Source organism: Eleutherodactylus coqui, chromosome 2 (genome assembly GCF_035609145.1).
Source record: "Eleutherodactylus coqui strain aEleCoq1 chromosome 2, aEleCoq1.hap1, whole genome shotgun sequence".
NCBI classification, from domain to species: domain Eukaryota; kingdom Metazoa; phylum Chordata; class Amphibia; order Anura; family Eleutherodactylidae; genus Eleutherodactylus; species Eleutherodactylus coqui.
The window spans coordinates 27,538,873-27,553,792 of NC_089838.1; the positions used below are offsets into that span (position 1 = coordinate 27,538,873).

General features: G+C 45.1%; 1 long non-coding RNA gene across 1 annotated transcript; it reads left to right on the forward strand.

The window, feature by feature from the left end:
* The first annotated feature begins 157 nt into the window (after window positions 1-157).
* On the forward strand, window positions 158-10,926 carry LOC136611197 (uncharacterized). Its single transcript, XR_010790231.1, has 3 exons — window positions 158-196; window positions 2,576-2,727; window positions 10,841-10,926. It is a non-coding gene; the product is annotated as an uncharacterized lncRNA (long non-coding RNA).
* Window positions 10,927-14,920: the final 3,994 nt, after the last annotated feature.

Genomic DNA, 14,920 nt, shown 5'->3' on the forward strand with positions numbered 1-14,920 from the left:
CAAGCCTTGAAATCCCCGCCTCCAGAAACACAGCCAATCACAGCCATTCAATGACATCATTGTCATTGGCTGTGATTGGCTGAAGGCACATGTGCTTCTGGAGGCAGGGATTTAAAGTCTTTCGTGGAGAAAGCTTGTCTGCCGTGGACCAGGAGGGAGTGACAGCCTGCAGGAGCGCCGCAGATCATCTAAAAACGTAAGTAATGCTTTTTATTCTTTGCTCCACTGTATTACCGGCGTATAAGGTGACAGTTGGGGGGTCGTCTTATACGCCCGGTCGCCTTATACGCCGGTATATATTTTTAGTGTAACACATTTCTGGATGAATTGCAGGGAAGGGGTTATATATTTAACCCCTTTCCGACCATTCATCCTGCGATCGCCGGCAGCCCATTGCATTCAGTGGAGTCGGCTGTATTGCCGGTTCCATTGAATTCAATGGGCAAACATCGTTCTTCTCTGCTACAGCTGTTACAGCTGTGCCAGAGAAGAAGGATTTGTCTTCTATATGTTCTCAATGGGGTCAGCGCTGCTGCCGCTGGCCCCATTGAGCGCATATAGAATGCATCCATAGCGAGCAGCGGGAGGGGCAGACTTTCATATCAGGCGGACACCTTATCTCCCCAGCCACTCACAGCAGGGGGGTGGTATAGGGCTTAAACGTTGCAGGGGGAAGTTGTAATGCCTTCCCTGTCTTTATATTGGCCAAAAAAAAGCGCTAACGTCTCAGGGAAGAAAGTTTAATTTACCAGAACACCGCATGGTGTTCGTTACGAATAACGAACATCCCGAACACCCTAATATTCGCACGAATAGCAAGCTCGGACGAACGCGTTCGCTCATCTCTAGTCAAAACGCTTCCCCGCCTACCACCGGCCGCGTCATGCGAGACGTCTGGCGGCAAATACGTAGGTAAGTATGGGGTTTCTAGGGGGGGGGGTGCCGTGACGGGCTCCGCTACGGAATTCCGCTTGCGGAGCCCGTCACAGCCGTGGGCACTAGGCCTAAATGTTCAGGTCTGTCTGCAGTTCCCCATTTGGTTACTGACACCCAGTCATGACAGATTCGAATAAGCATGCCTCTGCACAGTTGGTAGGAGAGGCGAGTCCTCACTATTTCTAAAGCCCCATTTACACGCAAAGATGATCGCTCAAAATTCGCTCAAAAGACAGTTTGAGTGCCAATTTTGAGCGATCATTTGGCATGGGCACTAATGCCCATTAGTAACTTATTGGCTTTATTTGCATTTAAATGAAGCTCCCTTCGCTGTGTGCTGATAACAGTGGGTGGTCTGTTATCTGCATACAGCACCATTGTTCTCCCAGTGGAACAGCAGCAATGTTAACAGCGCTCCCGTGGAGAATCACAGCATATGGTCCCTGCTATCAGCTGGCCTGAGGAACAATGGTTTTTATGCTGAATTAAAAATCATGGTAGCATTTACACGTGAGAATTATCGCTCAAAAGACAGGCACACAGGCAGGTCGGACCCTGCATGGGGGATTCCCGCAGCAGAGTTCGACCTGGTGCCCAGCCGGTGACCCCAGCTTACTGCTCTGCCGGTTTTCTTTGCTGCAGCACATGCGCAGTACGGAGGACGCTGTGCCGCCGCTATGGCCATGACGCAGCCTCCCCTGCTGAGAATGTGCCAGCTGGCGCACAGATGAGCGACGGGATGCCGTGCCGTCCCTATGGCGATGACGCGGCTCCTGCAGCCATTCTGCAATGATGATTGCAGAGTGGCCACGGAACGGACAGCATCCATTGACTTCAATGGAAGCCGGCCGTGCGTAGTATGCACAAAATCGCAGCATGCTTCGATTTCTCTCCTGTTCATGGGCAGGAAATCGTGTTTTCGCATAGCATGCTATGGGCTGGATTTGCTGCAGAATTCAGAGGCAGAATCCCGCTCCGGATTTTGCAATGCAAATCCGTCCGTGTGCAGGAGGCCTAAATGGGCCTTAACTGCCAGGAAGTGTTGCAAGAGGGAAGAGGTTCCAGACAAAGTAGCTCCATGAGAGGTAATAGGGGTGACATTGGTCAGACAGTTACCTCTTTTCTCAGTAACTGAAGGTAAAACACTACGTACAATTACAATTGGGGAGGGTGTAATGTCTTGGGGCCAGCGTACGCGTTCAGCGGGTGATTATAGCTTACATAAGAATATAATAACTAGTCAGGGTACCGCGTTTATGGTTGGCAGAGGATGTGTTTCTGGTAAATTAAAGCTAGTTGTGTAATAAGCTTGCAGGCTGGTAGAAGCAGCAGCCAAGACAATAGCATGCCATCACCTCCTTGGAACTTCCCTTTGTACACGAGCTGCAGAAGACAAACAGACGAGATGTCAGATGTTTATTTGTAAACACACCATGCATTAATAGGATATTATATTACTTCTGCTGTTTGAACAAGGCCTAAATGTATCAACAGCCGGGATCTGTCCCCCAGGACCCCCACAATCAGGAGAACGAATGGACACAGGGCTCACCGAGGATACTAGGCTGTAAAATGTGGCGAAATATAGTATTAAAAATGACATGTAATGAGATACTTTTTTCTCTTCTTCATGGTCCAGTTGAAGACTTCTGTAAAATAGTTTTATCTGGTGCTGGAAGACCGTGACTGACCGCCCCGACAGGCACATTATCAGTGCAGCCACCATTCTGTATCAGGATTTGCCACCTCTTAGAACCTCCCTGTGAACTTTTAACCAGAATGACTCCACAAGTAAGCAAAACTTGTAGTATAAATATCTTGTTTCGTCCCCCTTTTTGCAGCTGAGACATCTAAAGGCACTTTTACACGGGACGATTGTTATGGGCTCATCAGCCATCCCACAGACCATCATTCCTTTCACACAGGATTGATCCTCGTTCAGACAATAGAGATCTCTTCCGGCCACCCGCCTCCATCCACTGCGAACAGGCAGTCGTTCATAGATAAACGACTGCCTGTTTACACAGACCGATAGACGCTTGGTTTTAAGGTGAACTAAAAAGTAGCGACTCCGACAAGTGAGCGATTTCTTGCTCAATGTCTGGCACGGGCCGACTATCACCAAACGTCACTGTTTCCAGCGATTGTTTGGGCGATAATCGAATCGTGTAAGGGTACGTTAACGAGGGCTAGGGTTGAGGAGAAAGTGGGCAAGATATATACACAGATTGTCCAAAACAATCCCTCCTCTAGAAGTTGTCGGAATGGAAAGTAACTTTCTCTGTGTGATTACAATATCAGAGCAAAAGGATCGTTTATTGTAGAAAACCGACCCCTTGAAGGCAGGCTCTAGGACCCTGTTGTACCGCCTCTAGCTTGGATACAAGATGTGATACGGGGGGCATGGAGGCTCTAGTACCCTGTTGTACCGCCTCTAGCTTGGATACAAGATGTGATACAGATGGGCATGGAGGCTCTAGCACCCTGTTGTACCGCCGCTAGCTTGGATACAAGATGTGATACAGGCGGGTATGGAGGCTCTAGTACTCTGTTGTGTCGCCTCTAGCTTGGATACAAGATGTGATATGGGTGGGCATGGAGGCTCTAGTACCTTGTTGTACTGCCGCTAGCTTGGATACAAGATGTGATACAGGCTGGTATGGAGGCTCTAGTACTGTGTTGTGTCGCCTCTAGCTTGGATACAAGATGTGATACAGGCAGGCATGGAGGCTTTAGTACCCTGTTGTACCGCCTCTAGCTTGGATACAAGATGTGATACAGATGGGCATGGAGGCTCTAGTACCCTGTTGTAACGCCGCTAACTTGGATACAAGATGTGATACAGGCTGGTATGGAGGCTCTAGTACTCTGTTGTGTCGCCTCTAGCTTGGATACAAGATGTGATACAGGCAGGCATGGAGGCTCTAGTACCCTGTTGTACTGCCTCTAGCTTGGATACAAGATGTGATACAGGCTGGTATGGAGGCGCTAGTACTCGGTTGTAACGCCTCTAGCTTGGATACAAGATGTGATACAGGCAGGTATGGAGGCGCTAGTACCCTGTTGTTCCGCCTCTAGCTTGGATACAAGATGTGATACAGGAGGGATTGGAGGCTCTAGTACCCTGTTGTACCGCCTCTAGCTTGGATACAAGATGTGATACAGGCAGGCATGGAGGCTCTAGTGTCCTGTTGTACAGCCTCTAGCTTGGATACAAGATGTGATACGGGTGGGCATGGAGGCTCTAGTACCCTGTTGTACCACCTCTAGCTTGGATACAAGATGTGATACAGGAGGATTGGAGGCTCTAGTACCCTGTCGTACCAGCTCTAGCTTGGATACAAGATGTGATACAGGCGGGCATGGAGGCTTTAGTACCCTGTCGTACCACCTCTAGCTTGGATACAAGATGTGATATGGATGGGCATGGAGGCTGTAGTACCCTGTTGGGCTGTCTCTAGCTTGGATACAAGATATGAAATGAGACCTATCTGTATATACTGAATGTATCTTGGTATTGCCTGTCTGCTTGAGAAAGGCACGTTGTAGAGTGCCAAAACGCGTTGCAGTTTGTCTTGGATTTATTAAACTGATATTTATATATATTATTTTGGCATCATCCACTTGTCTTTATATATAATCTATGGTTAATCTATATTGATGTGGGCTATTTTTGAGCAGTACCCCTTCCAGCTTCCTCTATGTCACTATATGTGAGTAGAGAAAATTAGCACCAGTGATATACTGTCCTACAAGAGCGCCGAGGAACTCTCTATTTTCTGTGCAGGTGTTTGCACTTGTTTTTTGGTCCTATAAGATATGATATATCTCTAGTACCCTGTCGGGCCACCTCTGTCCTGGATACAAGATGTGATACAGGTGGGCATGGAGGCATACAGGTTCCATATAGTATCCTACAGCATATCGCTCTACATTGGCTGTAACTGAGCCTCTAAATCGTGCAAACTGGTAGGCTGTAGAAGTTGGCATCCCACATGGTCCCATAATGTTCTATTGGTGATAAATCTGGTGACCGGGCAGCCACGGATGTGTGACAATGTTGTGGGGGCTCCTGTGACCCCCTTGTGTGTGCGGCCGAACATTATCCTGCTGGAAGCTTCTTGGAAGCCGCCATGAGAGGAACACATGTGGCTGCAGGATGTCCTGAACATATCGCTGAGCTGTCATTGTCCCTCGTACCACTACTAGGGGTGACCAACTGTCACATGCGATGGCCCCCCAGACCATCACACCAGCCGGGGGCAGTGTGCAGCTCCACAGCAATGACAGGATTGAGGCGCTCACCCCGAGGTCTTCAAAACATGAACACGGCCGTCATCAGCAGCCAAACTAAACCTGGATAAGTCACTGAAGACAACCTGGTTCCACCCTGTAGCAGTCTAGTGTCGGTGTTCATGACACCACTGCAAACAGAGCCGACGATGGGTGTCAAAGGCCGTACATGTGATGGGCGCAGTGAGACCAAATATCCTTCAGCCAAGCGCCTAGATATAGTTCGGACAGACACAGGGGTGTAACGATGGCGCCACCTGTCTCTGGATGGTGGACAACACAACAGTTGGAGCTGCTTGTACTTGTCGAATGATAGGAGGATCCTCTCTACTGGTGGTCTGTTGACAACATCCTGAGCCCAGATGCTTTGTGGGCAAGTCCTCACACATCCACTAGTCCCAACATCTCCTTACAGTCTGGTCAGAATGGCCTGTCATGTAATTACATGCCGAGTTTTGCAGCGAAACGACAACTCCTAGGGGCTTGAATTTCTTTTTACAAAGAGTGCCTATGTAGAGGTCTGTACTTTCAGCTCTGAGGATCAAACTGCTTCCACTAATGTATATCTTGAGAGCTTCAATTTGCAATTGCAGACTCAAAAAAAAAAATGGTTCCCTTCATGGATTTTTAGGCCCTGCTGGTTGTCAATATCATCTATTATCTCTTTTGAGATGTTGAGAACAGTCAACAAATTAGGATCTTAGAGCAATTAAACTAGGGTGCAAACCTCCCTTTCACAGATAATTTACTTATTATGATACTCGCTGAGCCTGCACACTGAGTTGATTTCTGCACGAAGTAGACAGCTCCGTTCTTACAGTAGTGGCCAGGGTTGGTATTGCAGGCAAAGTTATCACTGAAATGCATGGGAATCTGGACAAGAAGTAACTAGTCCAGTTGCAGTGAACCTATTACAGAATAACATATTGTGTACATTAGATTTTAAACAGATCTTCTGTGGCTTGAATACCCCTTTAAGGCTCCCATTAGAGTTTAGTCAGCCAAACCCACTGATAACAGTGGAGTCAGACAACTCTCTAATGTATATGGGGACAGCTCAACTTTCTCCTGCCTTTCCTCACTTTGCTTTCCTAGACTTCTGAATGGCAAATGTGCCTAACTATGCAGTGGCGCTGTGTACACCTCCTTCTAGACAACTGCGGCAGAGCTAAACGCATTTGCTATTTCGGAAGGCTAGCACACCTTCAGTTATGGTTACCATGTAAATATGTAATAAATCAAATATGAGGAAATGTATGCAATGCGATATTGGTGCTATTTTCAGCCAGACAAAACATGGCGTTCTTATTTGTCGTTTTAATTAACCGTACACAGCTTTACACAGATTTTTATTTCTAGCTGCGGGCTCACGGTGACTCATTCATACTGTCCTGGCGCCAAATCCACTCAACCAGTATTACTGCAAAACCATTTAGGTTTACTAATCCTGCCAATGAAACACAATCAGAACATGTGGAGACCTTTCCACTTATTACAAAACATCAGCAAGCCGTAATTGAGGGCAGACATGTGTGAGTTAGAAACTGAAGGAGATATATATATATATATATGGTCTTCAGATTCTAACTCACACATGTCTGCCCTCAATTACGGCTTGCTGATGTTGGTAAGCCAGAACTGTGTATATATATATATATATATATATATATATATATATATATGCAGTTCTGGCTTTCCTGAGAGAGTACATTAAGACACATAAGTACATTAGTTAAGCATAACTAATACCACTTTACAGTACAAATACAAGACTCTGTCATACTGTACAAACATGTAATCTCACCATACAATCCACATAGAAAATGCTGCCATGGTGTACAAATATATACAATGCCATCATACAGCTTGCAGAAGTCGTCTTGCTATGCTGAATAAAAATATAATGCTGTATACAGTACGTATACAGACCTGCTGCCATGCTGTACAAATAAACAATGCCATCACACAGTACACAGAACTAGTGCTGCTATACTGTGTAAATAGATAGCACTGCCATGCTAAACAAATACATAATGTCAGTAGACAGAACTAGTGCTGCTATACTGTGTAAATAGATAACACTGCCATGCTAAACACATAATGATATACATAATGTCAGCATACAGAACTTGTGCTGCTATAGTGTACAAATGAACACATGCCACCATACAGAGCACATAAATAATGTCATGCTGTTCAAATAAATAATGCCAATATACAGAGCATATAAAGAATGGTGCCCTACTGTACAAATAAATAATGCTGCTATACAGTGCATACATTTCATAACCATATAATTACAGCCAACTGAGGGCCCAACATATGCATGTCAGCTGAACGCATCTTGTACACAGCATTCCCAGCATGAAAAGGTAAAGTCCCCTGGTGCAAGCACTGAGTTGTGACTGACTACTAGGGTGATGTCACATTGTGACATTTTCTAGGCAGAGTGTTTTTGCAGGGTGGTTTGCATCACCTTCCCCAGTCATCTTTACCCCCTAGCAAGCAAGGGTACTCATTTTATTGACCTTTGAAGGATGAGACCTTGAATCGGCTACCTGAACCATGTGGAGAATGAGCCTGCAACCTTCAGGTTGTGAGCGAGAGTGAGAGCTTCACACTCTGCACCACACGAGGCTCATATTACCCCCTTAAATAATAGCGCCAGCAGAGTGCTTCCTATAAATGTGTCAGCTAAGTTCCATCCATATACAATCGTCTCTGGCCAGTAAAGTATTCTGGAAGAAGAAGCAGTGAAAGCGGAGGTTTTACCCCATCCCCTTGTGTGGCAGGGCCCTTGGGGCCACTTAGTCACTAGAGTTGACCAATGCAATCGCAAGCACTTCTGATTACGTTAAACTTTGTTCAGTAATGGTGCAACTTGTATGACTGCCATTAGAGCACCCATTGGGGTTGTCACCCAGTTTCCCAATTTTCTAATTGTCTAGTACTACAGTATATCCCTTGTTCTCATACGTCTGTGTATTGAGACTGATCTGAAGTCTATGAAGCTGGGTGACAAATCATGTGTCATCTATAATGGCAGCCATATTGGTTGTCACACAGCTTTCCCAAAACCTCTTGGACCCCCAGAAAAAAATAAATTTTCTCCTGTGCGGGGGTCTTCTTCTGAGTGTTCACAGTATAGACTTGGTGGTGGTGAGTAGTCAAGGTCACCATCTGAGACCTGAGGTCTGCTGAACCGTCTGGATGGAAAACTCATCCTGTTGAGCAATGACATCTGGATCTGAAGTTTGGCTGCTGCGGTCTGGGTGCTTAGGTCTAGTACTAAAGTCTCTGTGGTCTAGGCACGGGGGTCTGCTGAACTATCTGGGCCTGCGTTGTGAAGTCTGGGTGCATGGGTTTCGGAGCTGCGTTCTTTCTTCCGGAATCTGCTTTCTAATGTCTGGCTGCTGGGTAAAAGGTCTGGATGTTTAGGTCTTTGTGACTTGGGTGCTGAATTCTAGAAATGGCTGCAGAAGAGAATAGAGTTTTCCTGATCAGGAGTCTTTGCAGTTCTGCATTGTCCCAACCTCCTCCTGTTTCATTATTGAGTTGGCTTCTTCCATCTCAATGATAGGTGTTTCGATATAGATCATAGGTATTACTCATGGGCAGTTGAGTATGTTTAAGGGCGTAGCTTATATATTCAGGGGTGGGGAATCTCTAAAAAGTTCTCAAAAAGCAGACAGGAAGTCATGATCTTCAACTTTATCTCCAAAAACATCTACATCCATTATTATCTGTGCCTGGTCTTAGCAGTTCTATGCAGTCAGCTTCAAGTTCATTGCTCCTTTAAGTTGCGTGTGGAGACTGACACAACTGAGCGGTGTTTTAGGTTGAGCGTGCTGTATGCATTCCTCGGAGACGTCCTCTCAGGTCATGCGGCCTTTTACCCTGAGCTGTTTTTCTTTCCTTTTGATTAAACACATTTACCAGCTGCAGTTCCTTTATTTTTGCTTTCATGGCATTAGACAGTGGTGAACCGCATTGTCCAGATGGACACTATTCTAGGTTAACTGTATACTTAATGAGGAGACAAAATGAGTCATACTGGAGGAAGCGAGCAAATTGGAGCCACAGGACGCCCACGCTCATAAAAGTGCAAACAATCTGTGACTCCAACCAAAGTAACATTTAAAGTAGTAGCTCCCACCTCTACAGGCATCTATACTCTATCACTAGGGCAAAATGATGGTAGCGTACACAACGCCATCACAGCTACACGAAAAGAACTAAGATAGGCACCTCCGCTGATGGAGGCCTGTCATTAGGCAACTACTAGAACTCATTAGAGTGCTACATAGGAAACTCTGGACTTAAAAATATCATTTATTAAAGACTCACCAGGACTCTAATGAATAATTGCCATGGAATATTAGAATATTAGAATATTTACCTCCGTTTCCACCGATGCTATTACATAGGTGTCATAGATATCACTCCCACTCATCCATTAGCAGGCATTTTCAACCTGTCTCAATAAGCATGTTATTTTAATAGTGATAGAAGGGAGATAAGCAGCTGCCAGGCACCGGATAAAGTCTATAACAAGCTTAAAACACATCAATCACCCTATGCAGAATTATTCCCCATTCTAAAAAAAAAAAAAACGATATAAATTGCACTAATAGGCAGTCTGCCTGTATTCAACTTGTGTAGAAAGTAGCAAGATAGCAGCATACCCAGACCAGAACAGCTTAGTGAAAAAATAGTGTACCATAACCAAGCTTATAATATATATATACTGGTCAGAACAAAACTCATAACATAAATACAGCGTCAGAACCAAGCTGAAAACATAAATACAGCACCAGAACCAAGCAGAAAACATAAATACAGCACCAGAACCAAGCTGAAAACATAATTACAGCACCAGAACCAAGCTTAATACATAAATAATCGCTCAGAGGCTGAGGTCTGTGATTGGCTGCAGCAGCCTTTAACATCCATTAAACAGGCTGATTTAGACTGTAATCATTGCATCACAAGGGAGACCCAGACCCCCCACTGCAGAAGATGTGGGACAGGTGAGTATATGAATATAAGCATGTTTATTTATTTTTTTGGCATGGGGAATGTTTTTTTTAAATTTATGTTGGACAACCCATTTAAATGTACAAAATGGTTCTCAAATGTGGGTATTCACTTCTAGTCCATCCCCTTTAAGTAAACCTATTATTTCACATTTTTTAGCCCTGAAGGCGGTGGAGAAAAAAGGGAATATAAAATGAGGTCCACCATTGAACATATAGAAGACTATGTTCAAGCATATAAGTATCACATCCACAACACAGGACCTGTCTGAGGGACCAAAAGTAGTTGCCCCTCGTCCAAGAGGGAGAGTGGTCCCATGTAAAGAATGACATAATAGGATCTGTGTTTGGAATGTAAGGGAGTGAATGTTAATTTGACTTCAGCCAATCGCGTTGAGCCAGATTGTTCTCTTTATGTAATAATAGTTATCACAGAAGTTGATATTGTTCTCTACTAACTCTGCGGCACGTTGCAGCTTGTTCACATCAAACACGGAGGACATGCTGGCTGCACAAAATGTCATTAAGTCATATTACAGCGATTAGCACCGCCAACCTATGTATGTCATTCACAGCAAACAAAACAGGAGACTGGAAATACCAGAGGAGGAATGTACAGACTGAAGACATCATATACCTAAAGCATGATTACCTTACAGATCCCTCCTTACATTCCAAGACAGTCCCGATGGGGTCTGTCTATGTGGAAAATGTTCTTAAGTGTCCTCCAGCAATAGAAACCGTATAATATAGATCAACTACAGCAGACAATATCTTTATTATAGGTCAGATATTTTGCCTGCCTGCACACGGCCGACTCGGATCCCCTGCGAGAATTCTTGCAGCAGGACCCGACCCACGCCCCTGTAGGGACCAGTGCGGGTCTCACCTTCTCCCGTGGCTCCGGCTCTCTGATGTGCCGGTTGCCGGCACAGATATGATTGACAGTAAACTTTAAAAGGATTGTCCAGTTGTAAACTATTGTATTACTTCTTGTCCTCATCTGCTACTTCCTTCCCTGTCCATCATCCAACATCCTGTGAGCAGTGTGTAGTGGCCCAGAGTTAACAGGGCCCCTCCATAAGTTTGAATGTGTTTGTCTTGTGCCTATGTACTGTCAGTGTCTTCTATGTGAGTGAATTTGATGTGCATTGCACCTCTGCAGCACTGAATGGGTTACTGTCTGGGTTATGTCTGGAAAATGTATCTTGTTGTGTGCCATGTGACCATGTTATAAATTTGTGATAGCAAGGTGTAGTGCATGGTGGTTGTTATTCTTCTTCTTGAGAGAGTTTAGCAGCAGTCTGGAGGAAGCAAGAAACCTTTACTGAGTAGGAGAGACTGTGCCTTCTCTCTGTGCCAATTCACCCAGGCCTTCCTGCTATTGACCTGGAGGACTGAGAGAGTGAGAGGGGCCGCCATGCAGCGCTGTGTGCCCTTCCCTAAATGTGAGTGTTGATCAGTAGAGAGCTGGAGAGAAGGAGAGTGGCCGGAACAGAACCCCACAGATAACTTGGACTGTGGACTCCTCTGTCATCCTGTGATTCCTCCCTTGTCTGCACCAGTGTTCTGATAGCTTGTATAAATTGTTTGGACTGTTAACCGTTTGTACAAGTAAACGAGCTTAACCAACCCTTCCTGCTTCTGCTCTGAAACGTTATTCCTGTGTGTGGACTCTTTATTAACAACGTCTGGATTCACCGCAGAGGATGGAACATTGGCGTCACGAATGACAAAAGGACCTTAAAGTGAATTGCTACTTGGGTTACCCTGTGAAATTTCCTCAGCAGTAACTTGGACGGGTCCCGTGCAACCCCCAGGGAAGGAGACGGTAGAGGCCTGTGACAAGGCCTTAATCTACTCCACTATCTCCTCAGCTGTGTACTCGCTCCTCAGACACTGCAGGTGCATGATGGGAGGACAGTGGAGGAAGTACTGTGCTGTATTGCTCATTGCAGTTTAGAGTGCCGGATGGTTCTGTCTGCTGCTGCAACTTTCTCTGGTACTCTCAGTGAAAAGGAGGTTGGTGCTAGTAAGTTGTAGGACCTGGAAGCTGTGGGCGGAGCCAGTAAAGACACTATACGGAAGTTGTAGGTAACAGTCTGATGCTGTATTTACTGCAGAAGTGATGTATGTAAAGACAGCGGCAAATCTGCAGCTCAACGGGACAAAGAGGGTCCAGAGAGGTAGCTAAAAGGCACAGAATTTCCATTTCGCTCCCAGAAAACACATTTCTTAAATCCTAATGGAACAGCCAAGACTAAAGACAATAAATATCAAGTAACCATTGAAACATGTCTTTTATATCACAACTGGCCACTATTTGATATTTTTAATTTTTTTTGCTTTTTTTACATTAACGATAACACAATGAGACAGACACTATGCAAATTGTATACAGCGTGACCGATGTTACTGAAGACTGAGAATGTAGCCGTGTGCTCAGTTTGCATTGACGGCACACATGGCGATGGACTGAAAATAATCCAACTAGCTTTATTAAGATATTCAAAATCTTGAAGTTCCTCTTCTCTTTTTCTTCTGCAAAACATAAAATCATAATATCATCAGACTGTCGCTCTCCATTTTTTAAAAGTAAATTATAAATACTAATTATTACTGACTAATAATCCAGAATATTTTCAATCTGCCAATAATTGTGGGTTTCTGCAATCCGACATTGATAGTCTACTCATAAGAAAGGAAAGCGTGATTGGTGGAGATTCGAACCTTGCAGCACTATAGCCCCTTCCTGCCAGTAATTGACACAGCTTCAGTCACATCCCTGTGGCTGTATCTGGTATTGCAGCTTAACCTTTTAGACTTTTATCACCCCTCTATAGAATAGGTGATAAAAGTCTAATCAATGGGGGTCTCACTGCTAAGACTCCACCAATGCTGAGAATGAGGATCCCGAGTCCCCCCACTGCTTTTCACTCCAAGCTCGCTGCACCCACCTGCAGGGATGTCATGACTGTCACATATGTGCAGCGCCACTCCATTGATTTTTATGGGGCTGACGGAAATGGTGGTACATGTACCCAATTAAATGAGAGATTTGCTGCCGACAATAATGATACTTTATGAGGATGAATAACCATATGAATCGGTCCATGCGACGTTCAAATAGATGAGCGCTGATTGAAGTGGCCATGGCACTATACTACATACCAGTCCGACCGCCGTACATTTCAAAAGGTATAGCAATGCTGGTTATCATCATCTGTTAACGTAAGAGGACCTTAAAAGAGTTATCCGGCAATTTCGATTTCTTATCAGAATGTGCACAGTTGGACCCGCCCCTTCTCTTGTTGTAGCCCAACCGGATCATGCAGTGCATGTTCTGGTAAGGAATTTAAATTGCCGGATAACCCCTTTAAGGCCAATACAGTAATAGAAAGAGAGCGTTGCCTAATTATTTTAATGAGCCGGCAGCTCGTCACTCTCCTATAACGTCCACAATGCCATATGGCCTCTTGTCAGAACGCAAGCGGAAGTGCGGGGTCCAACTCTGAGCGTTCCGGTAAGAAATTTAACTCACCGGATAACCTTTTTACGAAGTTATGTAAGTCATGATCAGTACGAGATATGTAAAACACAGAGGCGCACATTTATGAAAGCTCTTACGCCATTTTCTGGCATAAAAAAGTTGCACATTTTTGCACAAAAATTTTTAGCTTTCTGTGCCGGCCCTGCCACTATTTCGATAAGAGTGTTGGGCTTGTTGGGAAAGGGTGTGGCCGCCCCGGACTAACAGATATATGCGTAATGTACACCAAAAACTGGTGTCAATTTCACTAGAAATGTGCGCCTGGTCAGACCTCATTTCTGAGAAGGTGCACAGAGGCAGAGGCGTAACTTGAAGCTCCTGGGCCCCAATGCAAAACCTGTAACAGGGCCCCCAACTATAATGCTTTACTCATAGTACTGGGCTTCCTATATGGAGAAGAGAGGCCTTATGGGCCCCCTAAGGCTCCTGGTCCCGGGTGCAACCGCATCCCCTGCATCCTCTATAGTTACGCCCCTGCACAGAGGTGCCGGCATGCTCCTCTTCATGTATTAAGCGCACGGTGCACTGAAGGAAATCATGCTAAACCCACCGTCGCAGATGCCAGGATTAGTAAATGTTCCCCAGCATGTGCAAAGTTACGCAACAGCATATAGTAGAGAGCAAGTAACATAATAGAGCCATTGATAATAGGACGGAGGATTACCACATTGTGGAAAGAGTGTCTCGCTCTGTTTGCATAGTCTTTACACTTCTTCCAGTGTTTCCAGTAGAATCTTCTCCCTCCTTCTGTTACATAATATAACAACTATGGGTGTAACTCACCTTTCAAAGTCATACAATTGTTGGCTGAGAGTCAACTTTCTGAAGACTTTGTGCAACAAATACCAAAATGTAGACATTTTCAGGTGGTGTTACCTCAGTCAACAGCAGAGGCGTAACTTGAAGCTCCTGGGCCCCAATGCAAAACCTGGAACAGGACCCCCAACTATAATGCTTTATTCATAGTACTGGGCTCCCTATATGGAGAAGAGGGGCCTTATGGGCCCCCCAAGTCTAATGGGCCAGGATGCAACCGCATCCCCTGCATGCTCTATAGTTACGCCCCTGGTCAACAGTCCCTGTTTTTTCATGTCACAATATGGCT